The following is a 13629-nucleotide window of genomic DNA, read 5'->3' as shown; positions in this document are numbered from 1 at the left end:
GTGACCGAACAGCCTAAGCACAATGCAGAATAAAGCACATTCAAGAGAATCCCAGAGACAAGACAAAGATAGGTCAATCCAAAACATAACTTCTACACAAAATTTGTACAAATTTGTACACATTGTACACACAATGGGAAACTGCATGGGGAGTAAGAGAAACATATGGAAAATGAGCTTCAGTGCAAAGGGTATGAGAAGTAGTGAGGACTCAAAACTCAATTTACAGCTATTTAATGAAAGCGAAACACACAAAATAATGTGAGAAACTCCAGTATGTGTAAGGAGCCACACTGGTCTGTTTTTTTTTTGTTTGTTTGCTTTTGTTTTCTTGTTTTTTTTGTTATCTACATTTTCCCGCTGATTCTAATTAGTCTCATGCCTGATTTTATTCTTTTCTGATACATATGCTCACCTGTACTAGTGGTTGCTAATGATTTTCAGCACTGTGTTACTGAGTGCATTAACTGAGGATACTGGGATCTGTCACATGTAATTCTTCCTTTCTTTCCTTCCTTTCCTCCACTCTGTTATTCTTACTTCATAAGCATTTTTTTTAACAGAGACTATGCTGAAGAAAGGTGATTTGCAGGCCTTTCCACTTTGAAGCTGGTTCCATTTAATAAGCTAACAAGTTTTTTGACCTTAAAAACTGTTGCAACCTGAAATTCAAGGCTTTGGGAAAGGAGAAGTAGAAAAAAAAAGAGGGCTAACCATGAATATTCTTGGACCTTAGGGTATTTTAATGTCATCCATTTTGAGTAGCTCCTTTGCTACCTGGAACTTATTGTTTCATGATATGATTTCTACTGATAAAGAGCCTCAAAGGAAAGCAATACAAGCACTAAACAGTGCTTCTTTTTATAAAGAAATAAATACTAACAACAAATAGACATTAATTAACACTTTCACTTTCCACAGAATATATAAAAAACTAGTATCAACACAAAGCAGAAGACTCAAAATGATGACATTTTTTATTAATTTAGTGCAGTAATTCTGAAAGTAGGAAGTTGATACTATATTATGAAAAAAAGATTAAAAAATCAAAGGCTTATGAAATTTCTCATTGGCAGGAAGATGATTTATGCAACAGGATTATACAGGCAATGGAAGACTTGGCAATATTTAGCAATATTTTAGGAAAGCTGGGACAAGGAAAACGTGTGCCATATTCAAGATAATGTAATCACAGTTCCAAAAGAGAAGGAAATAGAACAAGATGCCTCTGGAGTTAAAGTTCCATGTGTCATTGGTGAAACTGCCACCTAAGTGCTTTTCTTACTTAGACTTAGCAGGATTGTAAAAAAACCTGAATGTAAGGGCAGGGCAAAAAAACCCCCAAACAGCTGGACTTTTGCAAAGTTTTCATGTGAGAAATTACACTGGTTACCTAATCCTGTGAGAAAGTGGTTTTAATTGTAATTAGTACTTATTTGTGACTTGCTGTACCTTATACAACTGTGATTACACTATATTAAGAATTGATCTGAGGACCAAAAAAATCTCATTCTTCTTTAGTAGAAAATAAAATTATTCCTAGAATTAGGGTTGAATTCATGTGAAGTCCAACTCTGGAAATTTATATGTGCTGAAAATCCAGACATTTCTATGCAATGCCAACACATTTCTAGCATATTGAAATATATGAAGAAAGAAATGCTTTTATTTTGTATCTATACCATGTGAATATAACAGGTGACCTCCTGTCTATAAAGGAAGGGAATATCAGAAAACCAAATGAAGCAGAAGAATGTTCCAGTCATGCTCCATGTAATAGTGGCTATTAGCCCTGGGAGCAATTAGCTCTCTAATTCTTAACATTTAAATTCTCAGGAAATGTCCCGCATTTAAGACTATCAGCATGTAAAAAGAAGCTATAGAGCAAACTCTGATGAGGGAAATGGAACAGTCAGTTCAATTTATGCAGCATCGCTTTACCATTATGTTGAATAAAGCACAGTTTAATTTTTAATCAACTTTCAGTCCACTCTCTATTGTAACTCAGCACAAGATAAATGAAACTACTATTATATCACAAAGTGACCCTTTCTTGAAAAGACAATTGTGCTATAAATCCTGAAGTGCATGTCATGTAAACCTACTTTTATTCCTGAATCCATCCCTTTCAATACTCATTGTGTGTAATATACCTTTCATCAGCTTATCCACAGTAGTAGTAGTGGTAGTTGTGATCAGTAAAGACAATTTATTCTTAAGATATTTAGACAGAAGATAATAAAAGAGGGCTTAGCAAACATTCATTAACACAGGAACTTGAAATACCTTTATATAATCTCTGCAAGATTGTCCACCTTCTGATACAGTTCATTTTGGTTTCCATAAGTAGAATTATACAAAATAAATCTGTGTGCCGTGTTCTGATTTTCCCTGAAATGCCCTCACGTGTTTCAAATGTAGATGTTAGAAATGCAAAGTTCACTGAACTTTTTAATCTCAACAAAAATAAAAATCTCTGTTAATATGATCTCTTTTTTTATCTGCTTTCTTTTGGCGTAAGTAAGGATAAATATTTCCAATTTCAAAATTAAATATAATCTTGTGAAATATTGCTGAGTTTTCCTCTACAGGTTTTTAAGCTTTTTTATGCTTGTTAAGCTTGGACGTCAAGAGGTTATTATTGATTCTTGTTTCACTCTATACGTACCCGTATTTTTCATGCAAAATGCTTATCTCCAAATCTTCACTTTCAACAGTCATTTAATCTTAATAGTTTTCTCTTTAAGTAAACATTACCCAAATTGTAAAGACAGTCTCATGAATAAGTGATTGGTTTGTGGTTTAGTAGAACCAGATTTAGAGACAGACTATGGCTTTTTGTGAAAACTTGAATGTCCATTGAACTGTCTGGACCTCAGTTTCCTATTTGTACCTTTTGGATAGTAATTGCAGGTTTTTATGTGTTGACAAATTAACAACATAAAGCCAAATCCCAAGCTTTAAAAAAAAATAAATCATAGGAGTGGATAAAAATAATAATAAAAATCCACACTTCTAGTTAGTGCTTGTATTTGGTTTTTAGAATCTTTATACTGTCAAATTCTCTCTCATAGACACAAGAAGTGTAAAAGTCATTTTAGATTACTTGTTTCTCAAAGAAAATAAAATCTAGAACTCTCACACAACTGCAGACACTATGGATGTAAAAAACAACTACCCGTGACTACATTTACAATGAAATCCTTATAACTGGTGACAGCTGTTCATAGTGTGCCACACATAGTCTGGCCCGTATTTCGCACCTCTGAGAGTAACTACAAGCAAGAAAATGTGGTAGTAAAAGTATACTGCACCAAACTGGATGTGGCCATAGAGCTACTGACTTTAATCTCTGAGTGACTGAGCAAGACTTGAGTACATTTTCAATTTTTCCTTTTGGCTTAGTTAGCAAAAATAGCAATTAAACTTTTCTTTTTTTCTGGGGCGAACCCAAAACATCAAAACAATCACACAGAATCACAGAATCACAGAATCTTACGGGTTGGAAGGGACCTTGATAGATCATCTAGTCCAACCCCCTGCCAGAGCAGGCTCACCTAGAGCACATCACACAGGAACGTGTCCAGGCGGGATTTGAATGTCTCCAGTGAAGGAGACTCCACAACCCCTCTGGGCAGCCTGTTCAGTGCTCTGTCACTCTCACAGGAAAGAAGTTTTTCCTGATGTTTAGGTAGAACATCCTATGCTCCAGTTTGTACCCATTACCCCTTGTCCTATCACTGGTCATCACTGAGAAAAGCCTAACTCCATCTCCCTGACACTCACTCCTTACATATTTGTAAACATTGATGAGGTCACCCCTCAGTCTCCTTTTCTCCAAGCTAAAGAGACCCAGCTCCCTCAGCCTTTCCGCATAAGGGAGATGTTCCACTCCCTTTATCATCTTTGTGGCCCTGCGCTGGACTCTTTCATGCAGTTCCCTGTTCTTCTTGAACTGAGGGGCCCAGAACTGGACAGAATATTCCAGATGTGGCCTCACCAAGGCAGAATAGAGCGGGAGGAGAACCTCTCTTGACCTACTAACCACACCATTTCTAATGCACCCCAGGATGCCATTGGCCTTCTTGGCCACAAGGGCACATTGCTGCCTCATGGCCATCCTCCTGTCCACCAGGACCCCCAGGTCCCTTTCTCCTACACTGCTCTCCAACAGGTCCCTGTACTGGGACATGGGGTTGGTCTTCCCCGGATGCAAGATTCTACACTTGCCTTTGTTGAATTTCATCAAGTTTCTGCCTTCCCAACTCTCCAGCCTGTCTAGGTCTCACTGAATGGCAGCACAGCCTTCCGCTGTGTCAGCCACTCCTCCCAGCTTAGTGTCATCAGCAAACTTGCTGAGGGCACACTCTGTTCCCTCATCCAGGTCGTTGATGAAAATATTGAACAGTACTGACACCTGAGGGACTCCACTAGTCACCAACCTCCAAATAGATTTTGTCCCAGCTTTGTTTAGAAACAAATGCCTCTCATGGAAAGCAATGTATCATCTCTAGTAGAAAAAAATAGTACTTTCCCCCAACCAGCCATTTTTAAAAAACCCACCTTGAGTTTCTCTCTGTTGTGCTTGACTTAACCTCACAACAGCAGTATGTGCCCTGGTGATCAAATGGCATGTTTTCTGTAATTCTCTAATAGCCTATGCATGGTTCTTTATTCCTTGCAGCTTGTTGGAACACAGAAATGCCTTCCTTTATTTGTCTGAGCAACTCTGATATCAAGACCTCCTGTCAGCATTCTCTGAGTTGGCTGCCCATAACAGCAGAATAATTTCAAGATGGCACTATTATTTCTTAAAAACTGAAAAAAAATTTTCTAAGGTAGGCATTTGAGGTTTCCCCCCTCTATAATTATGCTCATCTTAGGCATTTTGATGTTACCTCTTAAGTTAGAGCAGTGAGAGTATACTTTTGGTGTAGTAAGCATGAAATTGAAAGCAGATATTTCTCTGTCATTTTTCATTTCCTGCTTGCCCTTTTTTAAACAACATCTGGTCAATTTGTCACTTGGAAGGTGTTAAAAAACTACTGGTTTATCTGCATTTTTTTTTCATAAATAGACTTAAAATCTCACACGTTCTTCTTTCATGAGGCATGACTGATATTCTTCTCACATATATCTAAATATTACTGAAAACATTTGAGGTTTTGTTTTGTTTTCCTGGTTTTGCTTTGCATTAATATATTGAAATGACAAGGTTTGCTTCCAGATCACATGACTGGAGTAATGCAGTGCAACCCTTCATGAGGAATATCCTCAGAGTTTCAGTGCTGTAATTCCATTGTTAAACAATCTTAGAAGGGAAAAGAGAGTGCTAAAAAAAAATATTATATGTTTTACAGTGAGCTGGAGAAATCCTAGTTAATGAGGGCAGCCTTTTGTCCAGCTGCCATCAAGCAAGCGGACAGTCTGTAAGAAATATCAGGCAGCTCTAATCTAGCTTGTTTAAACATAGAAAATGAATCCATGGCAGCTCAGCTTCTCTGTAAATTTTGCTATGCAGAACTGGAAATATGAGTACTCAGGAGGTCCAGCCTCAGCCCTAGAACGATTAAGCTAAATCTCTGACATTGACCTGTTCTGGAATCAAAACTCCTTTTGCTGAGTAGCTAACCTGAAAGGCTGGAAGGAAAAGTAAATGCATCAGGTCAAGGTGTTGCTTCATGAATAAAAGGAGCAGGTGAATGTTAGGCAGACAGAGAAATTGGGAAATGAAACTAGAACAAACAGTGAATTTTAAACTCTGATCCACTGAAGTAGTGATAGTAAGGGCAATACTTCATCCAAAGTCTGCAACATAGGTACATAAGGCTATACATGCCAGTAGAAAATTTGCACAAATCGATCATTGTAACACATAGCCTTACAGCACAAAGAAATAATTTTACAGGCAATTCATTTTTACTTGCTAATAACTCTTTAAGCATAATCACTTTCATCTCTGCTACTACAGGATTCATGTATTATACCCTGAGCTTTGCTGTATTTATGGAAGTTAGTCATAAACACCAAAAGAAAGAATTATGCCTTTGTTAGAATGCATCATTACTTTCCATTCCATTATGAAATCAGAAAAACTGTATCCCCTCTGCATGAAGAAACTGAGATTGATTGTGTTTTTAAGAAATATTAAACCAAGTAGCAGATAATATTTTTGCCTAATGAGAATTTGCACTTGAGAGTACAGGAAAGTCTTTTATTGCTGAAAACCTACTCTAACTGGTATTATATACACTTTCTATATATCATAATATATATTTACAAATTATATATACCATATTAATATTTGTCAAGAAACGTCTGATATCTGTACATCAAATAATTCAAGTTCATTTTATTTACTAGCAGCCATATGAGCATGTATAGATCTAATGCAGCCTCTGAAATAACATTCACCTGAAAGCCTGAAATATCATAAATGTCACCCTTAGTAACTATTAATGTGTGGGCCATGAAGCAATTTAATCCCCAGTTGAATCCAGCACCAGATGCAAAAGAACAACAGTAACATTTATTATGCTATGTTGCATCAATGGTTTATGATCCATTTTGCTAAATGAAGACCTCACTTACTTTATGTTCTCCAGAAAATGGAAAATCTACCACAATATCTAGACCAATGTGATGGTTTAGATTGTGGCATGAATTTGGTGCTGGGGGAGGGGCCTGAGGGGTAGCTCCTGTAAGCAGCTTTTTAAAGTTCCGCAGCTCCAAAATCAGTGCAGCCACAGTTCTAGCCAAGGCTGAGCATTAGAGAAACAATGAATGCGTTTTTCTGGTTAGCATATGAAAGAGGAGGAAACCTGAGGGCAGAGAAGAGCAGACTCTCCTCTGCAGTGAGAGGAGTGCTGGAGCAGAGATCTCGAGGATGGGGAGGAAGAAGGGAGAGGAGGTGCCTGAACAGTTCCCCTACAGCCCATGGCAAGATAGCAGGCTGTCCCCCTGTATCCCATAGAGGTGCAGTGCAGAGCATCCCCTGGAGGAGCATGGTGAGGTAGATAGGGACCTGCAGCCTGTGGACTTGGGCCTTCAGCTGTGGAGGATGCCCACTCCAGGGGAAGCGACTGTTCCCAAAGCATCCCATGACCCCGTGGGAAGCCCATCCTGGAGTAGTTTGCTCTTCAGGAACTACTCCTCATGGGAAAGACTCATGAAGGAGAGGCTTGTGGAGGACTCTCTCCCATAGGAGGGACTCCATGGGGAAGCAGGCAAGGACTGTAAGGAAGCTTTAAGAGGCAAGGCAAGTGAGGAAATCTGATTCTTTAAAATGACGAGTACCAGAGCATGCTGAAAGGAACTAAAGTGGAGAATAAATGTGGAAAAAGTGAAGAAAAAACTACATAAGAATATAGTTCTGAGGGGAGAGATAAAAGGGAGAAAAATGAGTGAAGGACTTCAGAAGTGCAGGTTTGTACAATCATGGGAGAAGAAGTTTAAAAAAGTGCTATTGAGTCACTCCGTAGGCTCACCAGCCTGTCAGGATTTTGGGCGTGTTGAGGCATGTTGATGTGTACTATGGCTGTGATAAAGTGAAAGTGGTTCTGCACATGTGTAGTGGACTACATTACAACTAATCTGTGTGTTTGTGCTTTTGAGTACATCAGAAGAAGTGTTATTGAATAAGCAACTCTAAACCTCTTGTACGTTTATTTTGTTCTGTGATTTGTTGAATGCTTATTGGAAACCTATCTGATCTTAATTTTTGTTTACTCTTGTATTTTGTCTTCATGACACTTGTAATAATACGCTTTTGAGTTCTTTCTCTGCTTCTTTGCTCTTCTGCAAAACACAGTATCGGCCCTTCAAAAATCCATTTATTTCTACTAACAAGCTTTGAACCACTTATTGGTCATGTCACAAATGAATAGTCTCTAATTAGCCAATCCTTTAATTGCCGAGATTCATGAAACCTATTCATATTACTGTTGCATTGTCAATGGTCAGTCGCTCCTTTTGAAAGCAGGTTTTGTGTGAGAAAATCATTTTGCCCAAGTGACATGGAAGTGTGACACAAGGACAGCAGTCAGACATGGTTACTACCTTGCACTCCCACCTCCATCTGCCAAATGCTACCAGAACAGCTGAGTCTGGCACAGCAGTTACAGGGTGACAGAGGCCGTGGTGCCATGTAGAATTGTGTTCAAAGTAATTGGAAAGCCAAGGCTCCAAGACCTAATAACTGTCACTGGTGATGCAAGGCATAGGACATTTCCATATGTAGAATAAAAGAGGTTGAAAAGTATGCCATTTCCACAATCCTGGTTTTTTTTTTAAGTAACAGAAGTGGCTGAAATTTTGCAATCTGCATCATATTTCTGCTGAAAATCTTACAACTGCAAAACCAGAAATTGTTTCCATCTGTTGTGGGGCACAGGTCCTAGCACACTCTTATTTTCCACTGGTAGTATTTCTACCAGCAGAGGAGTAAATGTATTCAATTTGTCAATTTTTGGCAGATAATTTGACTGTAACTATACATGATCAGACATATAAATGGTTAGTAGAGTGTCATGTGAAGTGAATCTAAACTGCGATGATGTTACATGATGTAATGAAAAAAAAGATACTACAGATGGACTGACCATGGTTTAGCTGATGTAAGCTCTCCACAATTTATACCTACACTTTTTTCCTTTAGCTTCATCAGATATATACTTCTAATTACAGACAAAAGATGGTTTACCTGTCTTAAAATATCCAATGCCTAATGGGTATAATGGCATTAGGTTTAGGATCTATCTTTTTGTTGTTCAACCTGGTCTTTTCTCACTTAGTATGGATCTCATGCTAGCTCTTCAATTACAGGTTTGAGGGAATTGGGATTTATCTTTGAATGTGACTCAGCAATTCATGAATATATAACCTTGTCAGAACAGCTGGAGTGTGTCTCTTACCTGCTCTGTGGGATGTGCTAAAGACTTTTTTCATAAAATGAGAATTTGTTACAGTATGACTCCAAAAATCACTATAGAGAACTGGCCTTGGAAGTGATATTTTTTTACAAATTGTTAAGTGGCTAATGCTATATTTTGTTTTGGAAGCCTTTAGAAAAGGCTAATTAATTATTTTTAATTTTGTAACCTTTAAATTAATCCAAAATTAACAATGGCTGAATTGAGAACACTTCACAAGGAAATGTTTTAATTTTTCATGAGTTGTTTTGACATTGTTTGACAGTGTTTTTACCTTAACCAATGAATTTTCAGCAGAGCTGACACATGAGACTGCCTGCACTTACCCAGCAGCTCAATGCTCAATTGCAATCACTTAAAGCCAAACTTGAATTGCTACATTGCTGTTCATATCTGAGTTTGCTGCAACTAAGTACACACTTTTTCACTTTTACAAGAGATTTAATGATGTCACTGGCAACTATCAGAGAACCATTGATAAGATATTCCTAGCATTTTCTGTAACCCACACTGGATATAAAAAAATTATAAACTTGTACTGAATCTCTTTTAATCATACTCTGATAGCTCCCTAGAAGTGTCTCTGAGTGTAGATAAAGGCAGGATCAAGAATTTGTCTGCAGAAACTCTGTGCTGCTGAAAACTTGTCTTTTGCACATTTTTGTAGCTTTTCTTTTCACTCCTGTGAGAATGCTTGTTTTTATGGGTGGTGTATTATTACCAATAATGAATCCCACAGAAAGACTGCATGTGTCAGATTTCAATTTGGCCAAAATAACTGACACATCTACTACTGTCATCGCTCTACAAAGAATAGACAAAGTAACTTCTGCCTTCCATCATCACCAACAGCACTAATATTGGTATTAGCATTATCATCACTAGAACTTTTATCTAGGTTGGGTTAAAATCTAAGTTATTTCCTAAAGCAGAAATACGAAACTGGACCAAAATCTCCAGCAAAATCTGGGAATGCAGAATCACCTTCCTGGGTAGCCTTAGGCTGTGCCTCTCCTTTTGTGGATTCAGAGTCTATATATAAGCTAAGAACGCTTTCTCTGGTGGGAGAGGTCATGGTAAACACAACAAAGGCAAACTGACAACAAATAAATAATTTAAGGGAAGTTGTACTAAATCTAAATCTAGACATTTTTAATCTATATATTTTTCAGTCTTACATGATTTGAGAAAGTTTGGCAATGTCATAAGTATTTTTGTATGCTAACTTTCTAGTTAGAGGTAGTGCACATAATTCAATTGTTTTAGGAGAATTAGCAGCTTCCAATACACCTGTGAGGGAAGAAAAAGATACAGCTGCTTAACATGGACTCCAGGAAACTTTTCCATGCTCATTTAAATAAAAAAATCTAAACATAGTTCAAAGTTTATGTTCCTCATTTTTACCAGTAAATTTTTCCTACCCTATTGTCCACTGTGTTGTTTTATTTTTTATTATGTGAGTATGAATCTCTGAGTGCAAACAAGAAGTAACAAAGTAGAAAGTTGAGCTTTATATCAGCTCTTAACTGGAAGCAGTGTAGTCATCTGCAAAAATCTTCATTAGGCTGGGACAGAGATCATACAGTAAAAAAATATTGTCCATTTTAGTTCTAAGGGTGAATAAACAAAGATTTAGTCGGGAGCAACTTCACTGAGCAAAATTTTAAAGTTCTATACATTTTACCAATTAAAGATCTCATCAAGTGATTTCAGAGACATCAAGTCATGTCTCTGGTTTCACTAAAACATGTATTGTAATGTAATTGCAAGGTAGACTAAGAGAAGCAGAGGGCATACATTAGTAGAAGTAGCTATAGGAAGCAGCCAGAATTATAGAAGACTTTAAAGGTAATTGCAAGGGAAATGAATCCACATCAGAAATAAAACACTTAAAACATTCCCTGGTGTGAAATTCCTCTTTAGTTGTAAAGGTGCTAGAAAGTGCTCCTGTAGTACTTTCTTGTACTGTATGTTTTGTATTGTCAGATAAGATAAATGAAAATGTCTTTTTGTTCATTGACAGTATTGTCCCTTCTGACTGAAACATTTTATTCAAGCTTTAAATTTTAACCCTGCTGACATGAAATCATAGTTTTCTGTCATAATGTCAGTGACCTACATTAGTGTTATAAAAGGTCTTGTAGAACAGCAGCACCTGAGTTCTAGTTTTTGTAAAATAAACCTTTGTGGAAATTGGGCCAACAGCATAAATTTAGCACAGACCTTACTGCTAATGCTGTATCTGAAAAATTATTGTCTTGAAAGTATACTGCACACTGCAGAAAGCTGTGAAATACCTGGAAGGTTTCATCTTTTTGGTAACTCTCACCTAGTACAGCAATATGATGAAAAACGGTGTTCTGGAGAAATTTATTTACATTCAAAAATAATTAATCTTTAAGAATTTAAATAACACTCTGTATGGTTTTCTATTATACATAGTCATAAAGAAAATCATCCAGGGCCTCATGCACTTGGCAAATCATGAGGATGATTTTTCTTCCTTTGGTTGTGTGTAGTAGAACTATACAAGTAAACAGTTCAATGAAGCCCAGAGTTGTGCAAATGAGCTGAATACTTTTGAGTGTAGACAAGCTAGGAAAGATCACAAAGACCTTATTTTATATTTTTCTTCAGGCACATATTAAGGTTCAAATTCCTAGTTTCTCTTCTCTGTGATTTTTAGCAAACATTACCTTCTGCACACTGAAGTGCATGTAAGTAGCAATTAACAACTGTAGTGACATTTTAAAAATCCCACAAGAAGGGAGAGTTTATTATGTGCCCTTTATTTACCTGTGTAGTAGTATGAACCATTTACCTTACAGAAAAATGTGTTTTGCATTGGGCTTCCTCCTTTATTCTTTGCCAAAAAGACTTCTCCACTGCTGAAACAATTAGTTTGTTGTGGCAGCATTTGCAATTCAGGTGACATTCTTGCAGAAATATTACATTTCTACAGTGACTAGTACAGCTATTTAACACGTTATTGGTAGTGAAGTTCTGACAACTTAAGAATGAAATAAGTATGAAAAACGAGTATCTTGTTTTTATAATGTTCTCAATTTGCTTTCTTACTCTAAGTGTAATGATTCCTCATCACAAAATGCAGCACCAGACACATGTGGAATTAATCTACTGGTAACAGCAAATGTGTTCACACTCACAGCAAAAGAGGAATAGCAAAAGGTAACTCCTTTATATATTTTTTGTTTTGAATTTTGAATTACATTAGTGTGTGTCCTGAGCTGCAATGAACTTGAGCTCCTATTGAATGGAAGATCCTTACTACTTTACCTGGGGCTGCAGATTGGAAAATCATCCCAAAGCTGGAACTTGGCCTGTGAGTTTTCCTGATGGAGCAAAACTGCATATATCCCTCTCCATTTTCCTGCACTGGTCATTGTTCTATCAGCAGCTGGATTTGTTCACATGGTGAAGGGCTGGACAAAATTTGCCTAAATACTCTACGCTCTGAGAAGAAAATAAGGAGAATTTTAGGGTGAAATGGTGGGAAAAACAGACCAGTCTTTGGCTGGTGTAAATTTGTAGGCCCCTACTGCTGTCCATGGGCACAATAATCCAGATGGAAAAGTTTAATCTGCTTTGCTCAGCTGAACATCTGTTCCACAATTTTGTTTTGCAAGAGAAGTAACTGGCTAATGTTTCTTTTATTACCATTTGTGTTTTCTTGGTGATTTTTTTCAAACAAAGGTTAGGCTGAAATAATGATTGTAACTGCTCTTAAAAGTTACTGTGTACAGAAAATACACTTTGCATTAGAATCTGTGTATGCAATTTTACAATTGGAATTTTTTTTTTTAATACGCAGGGTGGGATAACCAAGTGTGAGTTAACAGCACTGCTGTGAGGAGCTGAGACTGGGCTGACAAGAAAAGGACCTGGAATATGGTGAACTCAAAATCAGCAAGATGAAGCTTAACTGGGACTACGTCTGGCATTTCTATATAAGCAAGGTGGGGGGGAAACTGCAGCCTACCAGACCCTTTCTGGGAAATCAGCATGCTGGGGTGCCTTTCTGGAGTGCCTTTATATGAAAGTACACAGCATGGGAAATACTCAAAGCTAACTTCTGCAAGTACTGGCAGGGTGACTGAGCACTGGAACATGTCCTGAGACACTGAATATCTCAGTTCTTGGAGATATTAAAAAACCATCTAGACATGGTCTAGGTGCCACTGCTTAAGAAGTGGGGTTAGATGATGTCCAGAGGTCTCTTCCAACCCCAACTTGTGATTCTGCAATTCTGAGATTCTGTGAACTCGTACATAAAGATCAAGAAACGGTTTACTTGACTGTGAGGGACCAGCCCTCCGGACCTATTTCGGGAAATGGTATCGAAACCTGAAACCCGTTGTAGCTCCTGCTCATATACATCCGAAAAGGCCTGCCTGGTAGGATGGAGACTGCAGTAATGGCCTGCATAGATGAGATAACAACACGATTGAGATAGAGGGGGCGGAAGCCCCCCCCAGCCACTCACACATGTATGGCTCAATCACAGGTACTCGTTGTGAAATCAAGATTCTAGGCCTATAAAATAGGGGGGCTGCAATGGTGGGCTTTGGGAATTCCATCAACACTGACCATCGACATCGACCCTCCCCCATTGGCTGGACCAGTGACGCTGGATCCAGGACTAGTGATTTTCCTGTCCTCGACATCTCTCTCTTTCTCT

Source organism: Chaetura pelagica, unplaced genomic scaffold (assembly GCF_000747805.2).
Source record: "Chaetura pelagica isolate M959 unplaced genomic scaffold, ChaPel_1.0 scaffold12, whole genome shotgun sequence".
Lineage (NCBI taxonomy): Eukaryota > Metazoa > Chordata > Aves > Apodiformes > Apodidae > Chaetura > Chaetura pelagica.
This window is presented reverse-complemented; position numbering follows the sequence as displayed.